Genomic DNA, 17,492 nt, shown 5'->3' with positions numbered 1-17,492 from the left:
CATGAGGAGAGGAAAGTTCCAGAGGGGAAGTGTGAGAAAATTATAGGTCAGAAAACAGGTATATCCTGAAATCTGAGGCGTGGTAAGAAAGTCAGGGTTACTTTCTATAAGGCTGCCTGCAGATGGCCGGGTCGGATCCGTCTGCGAGAATTCTTGCAGCGGGAACCGTCCCGAGCGTCTGCAGAGAGCAGCGTGACACTAACCTGCTCCCGCGGCCCCGTCTCTTTCATGTGCCGGCTGCCGGGCAGCCGGCACATGCGCAGAGCGGAGACGGCAGCCGGTGAGTGACGTTTCTGTGTTTGTTAACGCAATCCTATGGCAGCTTCCAGGGGCGGAAATTCTGCGGGAAATCCCGCCGCAGAATTTCTGCCCGTCTGCAGGCGGCCTTACAATGATGGCAATGAAAGATATGAGATGTGGGGGAGGGGGGAGGGGGGTACTGACTTTGCAAACACTTTTGTGGGCTTTATCTGAATTTCCACACTGGTACGATCGTGTGGGCAACTAACCACGGGGCCCACACGATCGTGACCAAAGGAGGACTGGGTACGCACACAGGTTTCTAGCAAACTTGCCCTACTGCTACGAGGGAGGTTGACCTGGCCATACCTAAGCAGGGACATTGCCCCAATAAGGGCAGCCCAGCGGTCTCCGAATCTGGGCCCTAGCTGAATCCTAGGAGCCATGCACCGTACAGGATACATACACATGCCACATGACAGGGACTATACAACAGGATACACAGAATACAGCAGCCACAATGCAAACTAATAGAATATAGGAAGCTGAATATAAATACCAGGCATTACTTGACATTTTGTACAAGATGTGGAAGCTAGCAGGCCACTTCACGACTCCTGGTTATACCGCTAGTCCCTACACTAACCAGGAGTCCAGCAGAACCAGACAGAGTTCACACAGCACGCTGCAACAGGACAGGACACAGATAGCAGGTCACACAGCAAGCTAACACAAAACTGACAGAATTTAAACGTTCAAATGGACATGAACCAGCAAAACCCACATTACACAGCAAACTTCAACAGACACGGATTCATGACTGCTCACCCTGAACTCTAGACACAGACTGACCAAGAGATGGGTTTATATGGACTGAAGGCTAAAGGGAATTGGCTGCTGGAGATTACCACACCCAGCCAGCTCAATTAACCCTCCACCACCTGTAGCTGTGCTGCTAGGAAGCCTAGAACTACAGATCCCAGCAGCACACGTAACACACACGTTATGCATTTGCTTGGTCTAGTTGACCAAACTAATGTATGTAGATAATGGTCCTACTGGATTGCACAAAAGAAAACTGATAATATAAATGTATAGGAATCAGAATAGCGCCCCTACGTGCATGTAATCAGAATAAATGGATGGAGAATATGATGGACTTACCCCGGTACTCGGTGAAGTCACATGGGGGTGACTCCCACCGGTACCTCCAAGTCCAGGAGTGCCTGTAAGAATGGACGATCTTTGTCCCAGTCATAGAAGGAGAGCTGCTTGGGTCTTTGTGTCCCCTCTCGGCCGGGGGACCCAATGGTATAGTATCTTCACATCTGATAAAGATGTGAAGGTTTTATGGTCCCTGATTAATGTGTGAGGGGGGGAGTCACCAGGCCAGCAGTGTTATCTGTGCCATAGATGTCTCATACTTCCCAGTCACGCATGAATCCCCTTGAAGAATTTAGGCCTATATTGAAAGTGTCAAAAGTTGTTAGAAATTTATACTCCCGATTTCTAATGTGGCGTTCTGATTTGAAATTGCCTTTAAATATAATAACTTTCATGTGGCCTATGTTGTGTCCGGGACACTTGTAATCAGGAGTGAAAAGAAACTTATCCCTTCAATATAAGGTGTGTCAGAGAGCAATGCACTCCTGATTATAAATTTCCTCAAATTTGAGGGTTGCCTGTAACACAGAAGGGTAGGGTCCAGGAACTTATCCCTGCAATGTGAGGAATTGCAAGACCTGCTGACATGTACTAAATGTGGACAGGATACAAATCCCCAACACACAGCAGGACTATAAGATCCTGGGGACATTCACATGTTCCATGTCCAAATGTTGTGTACCTGATCCTGTGCAGTGAATGTCCTTTATATTAGAGAAACAGGACAAAAACTGAAAACGATGATGAGGTCTCAACCACAAAAATTAAAGAGAGAAAGACAGATTTATCTGTGGCGAAGCACTTTTTTTAGTCACGGACACAACAAAGACCACATGAAAGTTATTATACTTAAAGGCAATTTCAAATCACAAAGCCACAGAAGAAATTGGGACTATAAATTTCTAACAACTTTTTACACTTTCAATAGAGGCCTAAATTCTTTAAGAGGATTCATTTATGACTGGAAAGTATGAGACATCTAAAGCACAAATAACACTGATGTCCTGATGACCCCCTAACACTAATTCAAAGACCACAAGGCCCAATTCACACGGTGGATTTCCATTGCATATCATGTGGCGGTAATCTGCGGCATTGCCCCGCAGCTTTTAGGTTCTATTGAACCTAATAGTGCAATGCTCACGGTGTGGAATTCCGCCCTGTGAAAACACCCGGAATCACCTGCGGCATGTTCTATTTGCCGTGGGCGTACGCACGGACGGCTTTCATTGCAGTCAATGGAAGTTATCCGTCACGTTATCTTCTGCTGTAGCACAGCAGTAGATAGCGTGAAAACGATTCCCCCCCCCCACCACCGATGCCCACGTCATATGATGCGGCCGGCACATCATGTGACACTGTGGACGTGTCATATGACGCTGCCGGCGTGTCACATGACGCTGCCGGCGCGTCATGCGCTGTACTGCGCATGAGCGATGTCGGGCAGTGGATCCGGAGGTGAGTATGGGGTGTTTGGAGGGGGGGGGCCGTGATGGACTCCGCTGCGGAATTCCGCTTGTGGAGCCCATCACGGCCATGGGCACTAGACTTCACATCTTTATCAGTGACTATTTAAGTATGTTTTTATTCCTCTACTCATCCTGTTGTAGTATCCTTCTAAGTGCAAATTAATCACATCCATTTCTGTGCCTTGTCATAAGTACGTGTGTGTGTGTGTGTGTGTGTGTATATATATGCATGTCTCTTTGGATCTATTTCATTATGCCTGAGGAAGAATCCTGAGAGACTTGAAAGCTCGCAATAACATCATGTATTTTTGTTAGCCTTTAGGCCGCATGCATGGATTCTGCGTGGGAAATCCCGCACGGAATCCGCCCATGCCCACTACCGGCGACCGTGCATACTTGTTCTTTGCTCTTTGCTTCTGTACTGTGGATGGGCCGCCGGCGCACATGTGCAGTACAGATTCCCTTGTGCCGTCGATAGGCTATGACGTGGATCCCGCGGCCTTTCCAGATTCCGGATAGGCCGCGGATCGGATATCTTCCATTAACTTCAATGTAAGCTGTCCATGCGGAAATCGCTCTGAAATAGAGCATGCTGCAATTTTATTTTCAGCACATTGTGTCTGCAAATAAAATCTTCATATGTGCGTGAAGCAGAGGAATCTCCACGCACATCTATGGGCAAATTGTGCAGCGGATCATCCGTGCCAGTGACAAGTAGAGATGAGCGAATGTACTCGTCCGAGCTTGATGCTCGGGCGAATATTAGGGTGTTCGGGATGCTCGTTACTCGTAACGAGCAGCACGCGGTGTTCGGGTTACTTTCAGTTTCCTCTCTGAGTCGTTAGCGCGCTTTTCTGGCCAATTGAAAGACAGGGAAGGCATTACAACTTCCCCCTGTGACGTTCAAGCCCTATACCACCCCCCTGCAGTGAGTGGCTGGGAAGATCAGATGTCACCCGAGTATAAAAGTCGGCCCCTCCCGCGGCTCGCCACACATGCCTTGTGAGTTAGCTGAGGGAAAGTGCTATTCTATTGGAGTTGCTGTAGGGAGAGTGTTTGTAGTGAGTGTAGGCTTCAAGAACCCCAACGGTCCTTCTTAGGGCCACATCTACGTGTGTGCAGGCTGCTGTTAGCAGTGGAGAAATTTTTTTTTTCCTCAAAATCGACAGTGCAGAGCATTGCACCTGGCATTAGGGACAGAAGTGGTGCTTAGGCAGGGAGAGTGTTAGGAGTGAGTGTAGCCTTCAAGAACCTCAACGGTCCTTTCTAGGGCCACATTTAACTGTGTGGAGTACTGTGCAGGCTGCTGTTAGCTGTGTTGCTTTTTTTTTTTTTCTCAAAATCGGCGGTGCAGAGCATTGCACCTGGCATTAGGGACAGAAGTGGTGCTTAGGCAGGGAGAGTGTTAGGAGTGAGTGTAGCCTTCAAGAACCTCAACGGTCCTTTCTAGGGCCACATTTAACTGTGTGGAGTACTGTGCAGGCTGCTGTTAGCTGTGTTGCTTTTTTTTTTTTTTCTCAAAATCGGCGGTGCAGAGCATTGCACCCTGCATTGATACTACAGGCACAGAATTGTGTAGGCAGGGCCACAACACAGTTATTAGTCATTGAATAGGCACAGTGGGCCTTTCCTTTTAAACAAAAGGGAAAAAAGTATATTTGCCCTGCCTCTGTCAGTCCTAAGGGCTCTGTGTACGTGTGTGCTGCGTGGAGAACGTCAAAAAATCAGACGCAACCAGCTACGGTTGAGTGCAGCCTTGCGCCAATTTCTTTCCTGCCTGGGAAATACCTGCTCTGCCACAGTTAATAACTCTGACTCTGCAACAGTAAAGTTCTGTGACACTTTTGCAGGGCCGCAACACAGTTATATTAGTCATTGAATAGGCACAGTGCGCCTTTCCTTTTAAACAAAAGGGAAAAAAGTATATTTGCCCTGCCTCTGTCAGTCCTAAGGGCTCTGTGTACGTGTGTGCTGCGTGGAGAACGTCAAAAAATCAGACGCAACCAGCTACGGTTGAGTGCAGCCTTGCGCCAATTTCTTTCCTGCCTGGGAAATACCTGCTCTGCCACAGTTAATAACTCTGCAACAGTAAAGTTCTGTGACACTTTTGCAGGGCCGCAACACAGTTATTAAACTTATTATTCATTCACTAGAGGCAGTGGGCCTTTCCTTTTTAAAAAAAGTTAAAAAATTATATTTGGCCTGCAGGCTTGCGCCAATTTATTTCCTGCCTGTGAAATCAAATCACTGGTAATACAGCATGCTGAGGGGTAGGGGTAGGCCTAGAGGACGTGGACGTGGCCGAGGACGCGGAGGGCCAAGTGAGGGTGTGGGCACAGGCAGAGCTCCTGATCCAGGTGTGTCGCAGCCGACTGCTGCGCGATTAGGAGAGAGGCACGTTTCTGGCGTCCCCACATTCATCGCCCAATTAATAGGTCCACGCGGGAGACCTTTATTAGAAAATGAGCAGTGTGAGCAGGTCCTGTCCTGGATGGCAGAAAGTGCTTCGAGCAAGCTATCATCCAGCCACAGTTCTGCGCCGTCCACTGCTGCAAATCCGAATCCTCTGTCTGCTGCTCCTCCTTCCTCCCAGCCTCCTCACTCCACTACAATGACACATGCTCAGGAGTGGGAAGACTCCCAGGAACTGTTCTCGGGCCCCTGCTCAGATTGGGCAGCAGTGGTTCCTCTCCCACCAGATGAGTTTATCGTCACTGATGCACAACCATTGGAAAGTTCCCGGGGTCCGGGGGATGAGGCTGGGGACTTCCGGCAACTGTCTCAAGACCTTTCAGTGGGTGAGGAGGACGATGACGATGAGACACAGTTGTCTTGCAGTGAGGTAGTAGTAAGGGCAGTAAGTCCGAGGGAGCAGCGCACAGAGGATTCGGAGGAAGAGCAGCAGGACGATGAGGTGACTGACCCCACCTGGTGTGCAACGCCTACACAGGACAGGTCTTCAGAGGGGAAGGCACGGGCAGCAGCAGGGCAGGTTGCAAGAGGCAGTGCGGTGTCCAGGGGTAGAGGCAGGGCCAGACCAAATAATCCACCAACTGTTTCCCAAAGCACACCCTCGCGCCATGCCACCCTGCAGAGGCCGAGGTGCTCTAAGGTCTGGCAGTTTTTCACCGAGACGCCTGACGACCGACGAACAGTGGTGTGCAACCTTTGTCGCGCCAAGATCAGCCGGGGAGCCACCACCAACAGCCTCACCACCACCAGCATGCGCAGACATATGATGGCCAAGCACCCCACAAGGTGGGACGAAGGCTGTTCACCGCCTCCGGTTTGCACCGCTGCCTCTCCCCCTGTGCCCCAACCTGCCACTGAGATCCAACCCCCCTCTCAGGACACAGGCACTACCGTCTCATGGCCTGCACCCACACCCTCACCTCCGCTGTCCTCGGCCCCATCCACCAATGTCTCACACCGCACAGTCCAGCCGTCGCTAGCGCAAGTGTTGGAGCGCAAGCGCAAGTACGCCGCCACGCACCCGCACGCTCAATCGTTAAACGTCCAAATAGCCAAATTTATCAGCCTTGAAATGCTGCCGTATAGGGTTGTGGAAACGGAGGCTTTCAAAGCTATGATGGCGGCGGCGGCCCCGCGCTACTCAGTTCCCAGTCGCCACTACTTTTCCCGATGTTCCGTCCCAGCCCTGCACGACCACGTCTCCCGCAACATTGTACGCGCCCTCACCAATGCGGTTAGTGGCAAGGTCCACTTAACTACGGACACGTGGACAAGCACAGGCGGGCAGGGCCACTACATCTCCCTGACGGCACATTGGGTGAATTTAGTGGAGGCTGGGACAGAGTCAGAGCCTGGGACCGCTCACGTCCTACCCACCCCCAGAATTGCGGGCCCCAGCTCGGTGGTGGTATGTTCGGCGGTGTATGCTTCTTCCACTAAAGCACCCTCCTCCTCCTCCTCCTCCTCAACCTCTGTCTCGCAATCTAGATGTTTTAGCAGCAGCAGGACGTCGCCAGCAGTCGGTGTCGCGGGGCGTGGCAGCACAGCGGTGGGCAAGCGTCAGCAGGCCGTGCTGAAACTACTCAGCTTAGGAGATAGGAGGCACACGGCCCACGAACTGCTGCAGGGTCTGACAGAGCAGACCGACCGTTGGCTTGCGCCGCTGAGCCTCCAACCGGGCATGGTCGTGTGTGACAACAGCCGTAACCTGGTGGCGGCTCTGCAGCTCGGCAGCCTCACGCACGTGCCATGCCTGGCCCACGTCTTTAATTTGGTGGTTCAGCGCTTTCTGAAAAGCTACCCACGCTTGTCAGACCTGCTCGTAAAGGTGCGCCGGCTCTGCGCACATTTCCGCAAGTCCCACACGCACGCTGCCACCCTGCGCACCCTGCAACATCGGTTTAATCTGCCAGTGCACCGACTGCTGTGCGACGTGCCCACACGGTGGAACTCTACGCTCCACATGTTGGCTAGGCTCTATGAGCAGCGTAGAGCTATAGTGGAATACCAACTCCAACATGGGCGGCGCAGTGGGAGTCAGCCTCCCCAATTCTTTTCAGAAGAGTGGGCCTGGTTGGCAGACATCTGCCAGGTCCTTCGAAACTTTGAGCAGTCTACCCAGGTGGTGAGCGGCGATGCTGCAATCATTAGCGTCACCATTCCTCTGCTATGCATCTTGAGAAGTTCCCTGCAAACCATAAAGGCAGCCGCTTTGCGCTCGGAAACAGAGCCGGGGGAAGACAGTATGTCGCTGGATAGTCAGAGCACCCTCCTGTCTATATCTCAGCGCGTTCAGGAGGAGGAGGAGGAGCATGAGGAGGATGAGGAGGAGGGGGAAGAGACAGCTTGGCCCACTGCTGACGGTACCCATGCTGCTTGCCTGTCATCATTTCAGCGTGTATGGCCTGAGGAGGAGGAGGAGGAGGAGGAGGAGGATCCTGAAAGTGATCTTCCTAGTGCGGACAGCCATGTGTTGCGTACAGGTACCCTGGCACACATGGCTGACTTCATGTTAGGATGCCTTTCTCGTGACCCTCGCGTTACACGCATTCTGGCCACTACGGATTACTGGGTGTACACACTGCTCGACCCACGCTATAAGGAGAACCTTCCCACTCTCATTCCCGAAGAGGAAAGGGGTTCGAGAGTGTTGCTATACCACAGGACCCTGGCGGACAAGCTGATGGTAAAATTCCCATCCGACAGCGCTAGTGGCAGAAGGCGCAGTTCCGAGGGCCAGGTACCAGGGGAGGTGCGTAGATCGAGCAGCATGTACAGCCCAGGCAGTGCAACAGTCTTTAAGGGCCTGGACAGCTTTATGGCTCCCCAGCAAGACTGTGTCACCGCTCCCCAGTCAAGGCTGAGTCGGTGGGAGCACTGTAAAAGGATGGTGAGGGAGTACGTAGCCGATCGCACGACCGTCCTCCGTGACGCCTCTGCCACCTACAACTACTGGGTGTCGAAGCTGGACACGTGGCCTGAACTAGCGCTGTATGCCCTGGAGGTGCTTGCTTGTCCTGCGGCTAGCGTCTTGTCGGAAAGGGTGTTTAGTGCGGCTGGGGGAATCATCACAGATAAGCGTACCCGCCTGTCAACCGACAGTGCCGACAGGCTAACACTCATCAAGATGAACAAAGCCTGGATTTCCCCAGACTTCTCTTCTCCACCAGCGGACAGCAGCGATACGTAAGCAATACGTAGGCTGCACCCGCGGATGGAAGCATCGTTCTCTATCACCATCCAAAACGGGGACATTTCTGCTTCATCAATCTGTGTCTAATATTCCTCCTCCTCCTCCTGCTCCTCCTCCTGAAACCTCACGTAATCACGCTGAACGGGCAATTTTTCTTAGGGCCACAAGGCTCACTCATCTAATTTTTCTAAACAATTTTTATATGTTTCAATGCTCTTAAAAGCATTGAAACTTTAACTTGAACCAATTTTTCGTTAAACTGGGCTGCCTCCAGGCCTAGTTACCACTTAAGCCACATTAACCAAAGCGATTAATGGGTTTCACCTGCCATCTTGGTTGGGCATGGCCAATTTTTACTGAGGTACATTAGTACTGTTGGTACACCAATGTTTTGGGGCCCTCACCTACAGTGTAATCATAGCAATTTCTATGTTCTTCGCCTGCACTCATGGTACAGAAGTGTGTGTGGGGTTGGCCTACACTTTAGCTACATAAATGTAACTTGGGCCTTGGCTATACTGCAGCTACTGAAATGGAACTAAGACTGCGCTCCCACTATACTGCTGCTTCGGAATTGTTCCTGGGGCCTGTGTAGGCTGCTACAATGACTTAAATGGAACTAAGACTGTGCTCCTCCTATACTGCTGCTTCGGAATTGTTCCTGGGGCCTGTGTAGGCTGCTACTATTACTGAAATGGAACGAAGACTGCGCTCCCACTATACTGCTGCTTCGGAATTGTTCCTGGGGCCTGTGTAGGCTGCTACTATTACTGAAATGGAACGAAGACTGCGCTCCCACTATACTGCTGCTTCGGAATTGTTACTGGGGCCTGTGTAGGCTGCTACTATTACTGAAATGGAACTAAGACTGTGCTCCCCCTATAATGCTGCTAGTGATATGTTAGTGGGGCCTGCCGCTAATGCTACGGCTGAAATGTTACTAATTCTGGGCTCTGCCTATACCGCTGCTAATGGTATGTCTCTGGGGTGTGGAAACAGAGGCTTCCCAAAGACATGATGGCGGCGAGGTCATTTCCCACCAACGCTGTTACTGTTAAGGTGCATATAACCACGGACACGTGGAGAGGACACGTAGTGCCTCCAAAACATCCCCCGCCACGGCCCACTTAATCCAGGCCAGTGGCCACATTCCGAAAACCAACTACATTAAACCGCGCTACCAGGTCCGCAGTCACCACCACATTACCACCAACGAGGTTACTGTTAAGGTACATATTACCAGTCAGACTGGGGCATGCAGTGTGGGCCGAAGCCCACCTGTATTAAGCATGACATTACTACCTCAGCTGTGTTGGGCAATGCAAAGGGATATTTTTATGTACCGCCGGTGGCTTCCTGGCACCCACCCATGCTGTGGGTCCACAGGGAATTATAAATGCATCTGTTTCCACTTGTAAAAAACCCCAGTCAGACTGGGGCATGCAGTGTGGGCCGAAGCCCACCTGCATTAAGCACGACATTACTACCTCAGCTGTGTGGGGCAATGCAATGGGATATTTTTATGTACCGTCGGTGGGTTCCAGGGAGCCACCCATGCTGTGGGTCCACAGGGAATTATAAATGCATCTGTTTCCACTTGTAAAGAACCCCAGTCTGACTGGGGCATGCAGTGTGGGCCGAAGCCCACCTGCATTAAGCACGACATTACTACCTCAGCTGTGTTGGGCAATGCAATGGGATATTTTTATGTACCGCCGGTGGCTTCCTGGCACCCACCCATGCTGTGGGTCCACAGGGAATTATAAATGCATCTGTTTCCACTTGTAAAGAACCCCAGTCAGACTGGGGCATGCAGTGTGGGCCGAAGCCCACCTGCATTAAGCACGACATTACTACCTCAGCTGTGTTGGGCAATGTAATGGGATATTTTTATGTACCGCCGGTGGGTTCCAGGGAGCCACCCATGCTGTCGGTCGACAGGGACTTCACAATAGGGAGTTGTACCTGCCTGTGTCTATGAATTAAAAAGCCCGGTCTGACTGGGGCATGCAGAGACACCTTGACAGAATGAATAGTGTGTGGCACATAGGTTCCCCATTGCTATGCCCACGTGTGCAGCTCCTGATGGCGGTGGCACAGGATTCTATTTCTCATTGCTTCTGTACAGCATTGTGGGCTATCGCCCCGCCCCTTTTAAAGAGGGTCGCTGCCTAGCCGTGCCAACCTCTGCAGTGTGTGCCTGCGGTTCCTCCTCATGGCAGACGCACTTCTAAATAGACATGAGGGTGGTGTGGCATGAGGGCAGCTGAAGGCTGCGCAGGGACACTTTGGTGTGCGCTGTGGGGGGGAGGGGGGGCGGTTGGGCAGCATGTAAGCCAGGACAAGTGGCAGTGGAGTGTCATGCAGGCAGTGATTGTGCTTTGTTGGAGGTAGTGTGGTGCTTAGCTAAAGTATGCATTGCTAATGAGGGCTTTTCAGAAGTAAAAGTTTTTGGGAGGGGGGGGGCCCACTCTTGCCGCTATTGTGGCTTAATAGTGGGACCTGTGAACTTGAGATGCAGCCCAACATGTAGCCCCTCGCCTGCCCTATCCGTTGCTGTGTCGTTCCCATCACTTTCTGGAATTGCCCAGATTTTCACACAAGGAAACCTTAGCGAGCATCGGCGAAATACAAAAATGCTCGGGTCGTCCATTGACTTCAATGGGGTTCGTTACTCGAAACGAACCCTCGAGCATCGCGAAAAGTTCGTCCCGAGTAACGAGCACCCGAGCATTTTGGTGCTCGCTCATCTCTAGTGACAAGCTCAGGATCTGCAATTCAATTTGCCCCGTGTGCATGAGGCTTTAAAAGGTATCATATCTACAAGATTACTTGGTTTCTCTTGCTGGGAACAATCACATTTCGATCTGTATAGGAGCTGTACACACAACTATAGAAAACATTCTATGGCAGTGTTCCCCAACTCCAGTCCTCAGGGAGCCCCAACAGGTCATGTTTTCAGGATTTCCTCAGTGTTGCACAGGTGATGTAATTATCATCAGTGCCTCAGACATTGCCACAGGCTTTCTTATCATAGGATATCCTGAAAACATGACCTGGTGGTGGTCCCTGAGGACTGGAGTTAGGGACCCCTGTTCTATGGAGACCGATTGTAAAGTTGCTTCAGTTCTCATTTTAACCCAATCACTGTAGAAAACCTAATAAAATTTATACTGATTATGAAGCTTAAAACGTAGCTTTTATTATTCTTAATGATAAAAAAATCTTATACGTACACTCACAAAAACATAAACTCTACAAACAAGTGAAATACCCTTTTACCTCTATGTCTAAGTTTGGGATTGAGGTTTTCGATATTGTGTATATACCCGCAAAAATATACGAATACCCCTTTAGAGATTATCAACAAGACATGCACCCGCAATTGCTCAAATGTGTGCGGGGTCTCACACGCTATCTGGACAATCAGATTATCCCACGTGGCCTTCGTATTAATATCCTCCCAGTACCCAAATTACGAACAACCACGTTCCTCCAGAAATGGCATCAGGAGGTCACTGAGAGTTCACTCCGACTGATGCGTCTTCTGTTAGAGGAAGAGAAACTCATTCTTGAGAAAAACAGCAAACTCCTAGAGGAGGCAATAAAAGAGACAAAAAAATTTGCAGAGGAATCGGATTACGAAAAACGAGAAAAGACTCTCAAACCTACGGTCGAAAAATATACCAACTACCTCAAAGACCGAAAACATTTTCAGTTCACCCGAGATCTACGGGATTTTACTGAAAATCGGGTATACGAGAATAGAACAAATACAGAGTCGGAAACAAGTACCTCTGAGAGTGAACACTCTACATCAGATTTGTCAGAAAACACATTGAGACTAGGGAGAGGTAGGACAAGATTTCCATCTAGAAGTAGGCCACAAGGAAGAGATAGAGGACATCCAACGGGAGGGGAGCGTTTTTTAGGCCCCCCCATCTCCAACTACCTACTGAGAGACCGCAGGGGACCTCCCTTCTAACCTCTGATATAGAAAAGATATCTGATCCAGTAGTGAGGGATCCAATACCAACTGCAGGAACTACCACCACACAGGAAATAGCAAATCGAATTCCAACACCCGATCAACAGCTACAAGTAATTAATCTCTCCAGTAGAAACCTATCGAGTGAAGAAATTAGTCTTCTTAGTAAAGGGCTTTTATTCGTTCCCACACACAGGTTTGAGTTATTTAAATGGAAAAAGGACATAGCTCTGTTCCTCAGGAAACTGAGGTGGCGAAAATTCTACGAGATTCAAAAACGTAAGAAAGCAGAGGAATACGACCTAAGTGTAGGAGATATAGACGCCCTAAATAATCTTGAAGAACTAGAAAACGAGGCGCCGTGCCCCGTGGGCGAAGGCCCTTTTCACATCCTTAAAAGTAAAAAGCACAAGTACCCCACCAAACTGCGAAACCCCCTATATAGATATTTTCAAAACTTTAGTTATTGAGGAATTGACCAATTTGTCCCATAAGCAATATATCATCATCAAAATCTCTCCAAAGGGGAAAAAAGAGCTTTAAGAACCTTAGAGGAGGATAATAGTATAACAATAAATGCTAAAGATTTTTTTATCATTAAGAATAATAAAAGCTATGTTTTAAGCTTCATAATCAGTATAAATTTTATTAGGTTTTCTACAGTGATTGATTTAGTTGAGTCGGAAACCTACTGTCTCAGTGATTAGGACTGGGGGCACCTTACCTTAGTTCTAGCTCACTTACCTATAACAAAAAACATACCAACAACTTCTTGGTGAAAACGTGGGTTGGCCACAGCTTTATTAAATATTTTCAAACATATACTTTTAACTTTATTTATTTAATTTAACTTTATTAACTTTATCTGACTATAAACCTCCCATGCCTAATTGAACTATTTTAATACCGTAACGGCCCAAAGGACGTTCGTAAGCCCCTATCCATGGGCCTGAAAACCTTCCTTTGCGCCGTAGCCCGCATGGGAAGCTCCCGGCCTTACCTCCGCTGTGACAACTTCCTTAAATGTCCCTATGCCAAAACAACCTCTCCTCCTACCCTCCACCGGGCGGGTGGGTGGGTGTCTTCTCTTTTACTCCTTCTCTCTCGCTAGCTCCACTCGCACTGACTTTCCCGCTCCCCACTCCCTTCTCTTCCTGTCTATGACTCCGCCCCTTCCCCCTAACCGCTCGCTATTCAAACTTACTTAATTCCCCCCGCCCCCAGTCCCACACCGCCTCATTAATCATTTTGCGGCATACAATTCTCATTTTAGTTGCATTAATCCACCAGGATGCTCTGGGTTTCAGTTATAAACTATTCTTTTATTTATAAACCTCACAAATATCTAGTGCTGTACAATGGAAGACAGCAGAGGACATGCCTTTTGATTCTTCCCCTTTCCAAGACAAGTGGGAAGGACTATTTAAATGCTATAAGAGATACTGTATGTGATGTGGGATACTCTGAATCGACCATTTTTGTTTGACTCCCATCCGCCAAGAGAAGTAGCGCCATATGCCAGGCCGTCACTCCCGTCAAACCCTATTGTTTTTATTACCACTTGGCTCCAGGACCACATGACGGCACAATCCCGCCTTGACCTGACCTTCCTCCTTGTGTGTACCCCTACCCACTCATCACCCATTCTATCACAGCTATTGGATTAGCAAACTAACATGTCTCAAAAACAGCGCTCTCAAAAGGTCTGGATTCAGTGGGACAGTCCCAGACCTGCAAGGCTGTCCCATCATCTCATGAGGGCATGCCACATGCCCCTCCACAGTATAACTGCTCCACTAACTCCTTCCATCAGCAGTAAAGCCCATGTGATAACACTTACTGGACTGCTGGACAGCGCACCACTATATACACAGCACAGTGATGAGTGCAGGGGTTGGGGGGAGGAGTCAAGCTATGCTGTATATAGAGTCCTGTAAGTGGGATGATGATGGTGGCTTTACTTCTGATGGAAGGATAGTACAGCGGGAGACGTGGCAATAAGCCTGGGATGGGGCCACATGGACTCACTAACTAAATGAGGCTATAAGTGGTGACAAGAACTGAGTGGGGCTACAGGAGGTCATTATAACTAAGTGGGGATACAAAGGAGGCATTATAACTAAGAGGGACCCTAAGAAGGGAGGGCACTATAACTAAGTGGAGCCACAATGGGGGCACTAATGGACAAAGAGGGACCACATAGGAGGCATTTTAACTAAGCAGGGCCACGGAGGGTTTTACTACTGGGCACTACTACTGTAAGAAGACACAAAGGGCATGGCTTAGCATAGCAAAAAAGGGATTACCTAACATTAAAAAAAAGCCTGCATGCCGCATGGACCACATCCTGTACAGGGGCAGCCCAACAGGGTACTAGAGCTTCCATTCCTACCCATATCACATCTTGTTTCCAAGCTAGAGGTGGTACAACAGGGTATTAGAGCCTTCATGTCTGCCCATATCACATCTTGTATACAGGCTAGAGACGATACAAGAGCCTCCATGCCCACCCATATCACATCTTGTATCCAAGCTAGAGGTGGTACAACAGGGTACTAGGGCCACTTCAGCACCAATGATAAGGAACGTCCTAACAACCGACAGAGGTTGTTGTTCGTAGATCGTCGATGTTGTGCACAACCTCATACTGGAGAATTGGCCAATTTCAGCTGCAGGAATAGCAGACATCATGGGGATTTCTGGTGAACGTGTTTGTGTCATCATTATCCATGAACATTTGAACATGAAGAAGCTGTCTGCAAAGTGGGTCCCCAAATGTTTGACAACAGATCAGAAAAGCATCAAGTGAGAACTTCCCGGTCCATTTGTCAGCGTTTCCGGACTGATAAGAACTTCCTGGATCGACTGGTCACTATGGATGAGACCTGGATTTATTTGTATGACCCTGAAACCAAGGAGCAGTCAGAAGAGTGGAGGCACAGTGGTTCTCCTCGCCCAAAGAAGATCAAGGTGCAAAAATCAGCCACTAAGGTGATGGCGTCTGTTCTGGGATAAGGAGGGCGTGCTGCTAGTGGACTACCATTAAAATGGTTCCACCATCAATGCAAGGTATTACATTAAACTTTTGGACCAACTGAAGGCAGCTCTGAAGGCCAAAAGGTGCGGCAAGCTGTCCAAAGGAATCTTGTTCCTGCAAGACAACGCCACCGCTCACACTGCACAAGCCACCACGGTAAAACTGGTGGAGCTAGGCTTCCAGCTGGTTGACCACCCACCTTATTCACCAGATCTAACTCCCTCCGACTATCATCTGTTTCCAAACCTGAAGAAACACCTCAAGGGTACGAAATTTCACACCATTTCTGATGCCATGGCTGCTACGGATGACTGGCTTGAGGCACAACTGAAATCCTTCTTTTTGCAAGGCTTACAGAACTTGGAATACCGACGTAAGAAGTGTGTTGACATCAGTGGAGAGTATGTGGAGTAAATGTAAAGCTTCATCTTCCTATCTCGTTTCTTTCTAGATAAAGCCAAAGACCTATCAGAAGCGCCTTGTAAAATGGAACCCTGCTCCAACACAGATTGAAGACCAAATTCCTTCCCGCTCTCAGACTCTCACATTTATCGCCTCACTTGTACCACATGATACAGTAAGAATAGATACATTCAGCAGGCAGACAGAGCTGACAGGCAATGATTTTATGGGAGTTAACCCCTCAGACGCTGCAGTTGTGCAACACACATACAGAAGATTGACATGACAGATTTGCACAGTGCATCCACATGAGACAATACATGTATGACAATCATGGAGGGGTCTAGGATGCTGTTCTGGGACACTACACCCCCACCACCATATCTCACACCTTTCATTGCCTACACCAGTGATGGCGAACCTTTTAGAGACGGAGTGCCCAAACTGCAACCCAAAACCCACTTATTTACTGCAAAGTGCCAACATGTCAGGGGGCGGGGCTTATCATGACATATGATTTTACCCCCGTCGTTCTAAAAAGGACAGGGCTGCTTCAAAATAGACAGTGTGCAGATTTTGACTGCTTTTTGGAAATGCTGCAGAATGTCCTCAGTGGGAAATTCTGTAGCATTTCCGCATCCAAAAAGCAGTCAAAAAGCTGTCAATTTTGAAACAGTCCTGCCTATTTCCGCCACATGTAAGCATACCCCAGCAGTAATAGCAACATCCCAAAAGCGGCCCCCAGCGTAACAGCAACCCCCCACAGCGGCCCCCAGCGTAATAGTGACATCCCATAACAGCCTCCCCTCCTACACTCACAGTTGTGGGGCACTCTCCTCCTGCGCCTCAGCCTCTGCCATCCTCTGTCCCAGCGCTCCCTGCCTCGGCGCTGTCCTCTATGCCGGAGTCGCTAGCCAGGCCCTCAGCTGCCTGTGCCGGCGCTCCCAGCCTCGCCTCAGTCCTCCGCCCCCAGCCAATCAGAAGCTGGGGGCGTGCATCAATTGTATTATGTTGCCACCCCTTACTTCTGGTGGCGACATAATACACCAGCACCGAGGGCATATTAACTTTTTCAACACTTTTGCCCTATTCAGTAATTCCAATAACTCGCTGAATAGGGAAGAAGTGTTGTGGAAAAGGTTAATATGCGTACCGAGGAGACGTCGAGGGAGGAGAATCCCGGCTGCATACTGACGTCACAGTGGGCGCCGGGATCGGCGCTGCTAGCAGCGCAGCTGAGTGAATGCCGGCAGAGGAGCCGCGGCCCCTGCCGGTATTCACAAGTGGTGAGCGGCCGATGGCGGCGCGTGCCAGCTGGGAGGCCTCTGAGTGCTGCCTCTGGCACGCGTGCCAAAGGTTCGCCACCACTGGCCTACACTGTTGTAGAAAAGTCGGAGTTACTTTCTACCACACCTCAGACTTCAGGATATACCTGTTTTATGACCTATAATTTTCTCGCACTCCCCCTTCTGAATTTTTCTCTACTCGTTCCACCATTACTGTGTTTGTATCTCCTCCCTCTAGTAA

Source organism: Eleutherodactylus coqui, chromosome 13, assembly GCF_035609145.1.
Source record: "Eleutherodactylus coqui strain aEleCoq1 chromosome 13, aEleCoq1.hap1, whole genome shotgun sequence".
Taxonomy (NCBI): domain Eukaryota; kingdom Metazoa; phylum Chordata; class Amphibia; order Anura; family Eleutherodactylidae; genus Eleutherodactylus; species Eleutherodactylus coqui.
The sequence above is the reverse complement of the archived record's forward strand: the minus strand, read 5'-3'. Positions refer to the sequence as shown.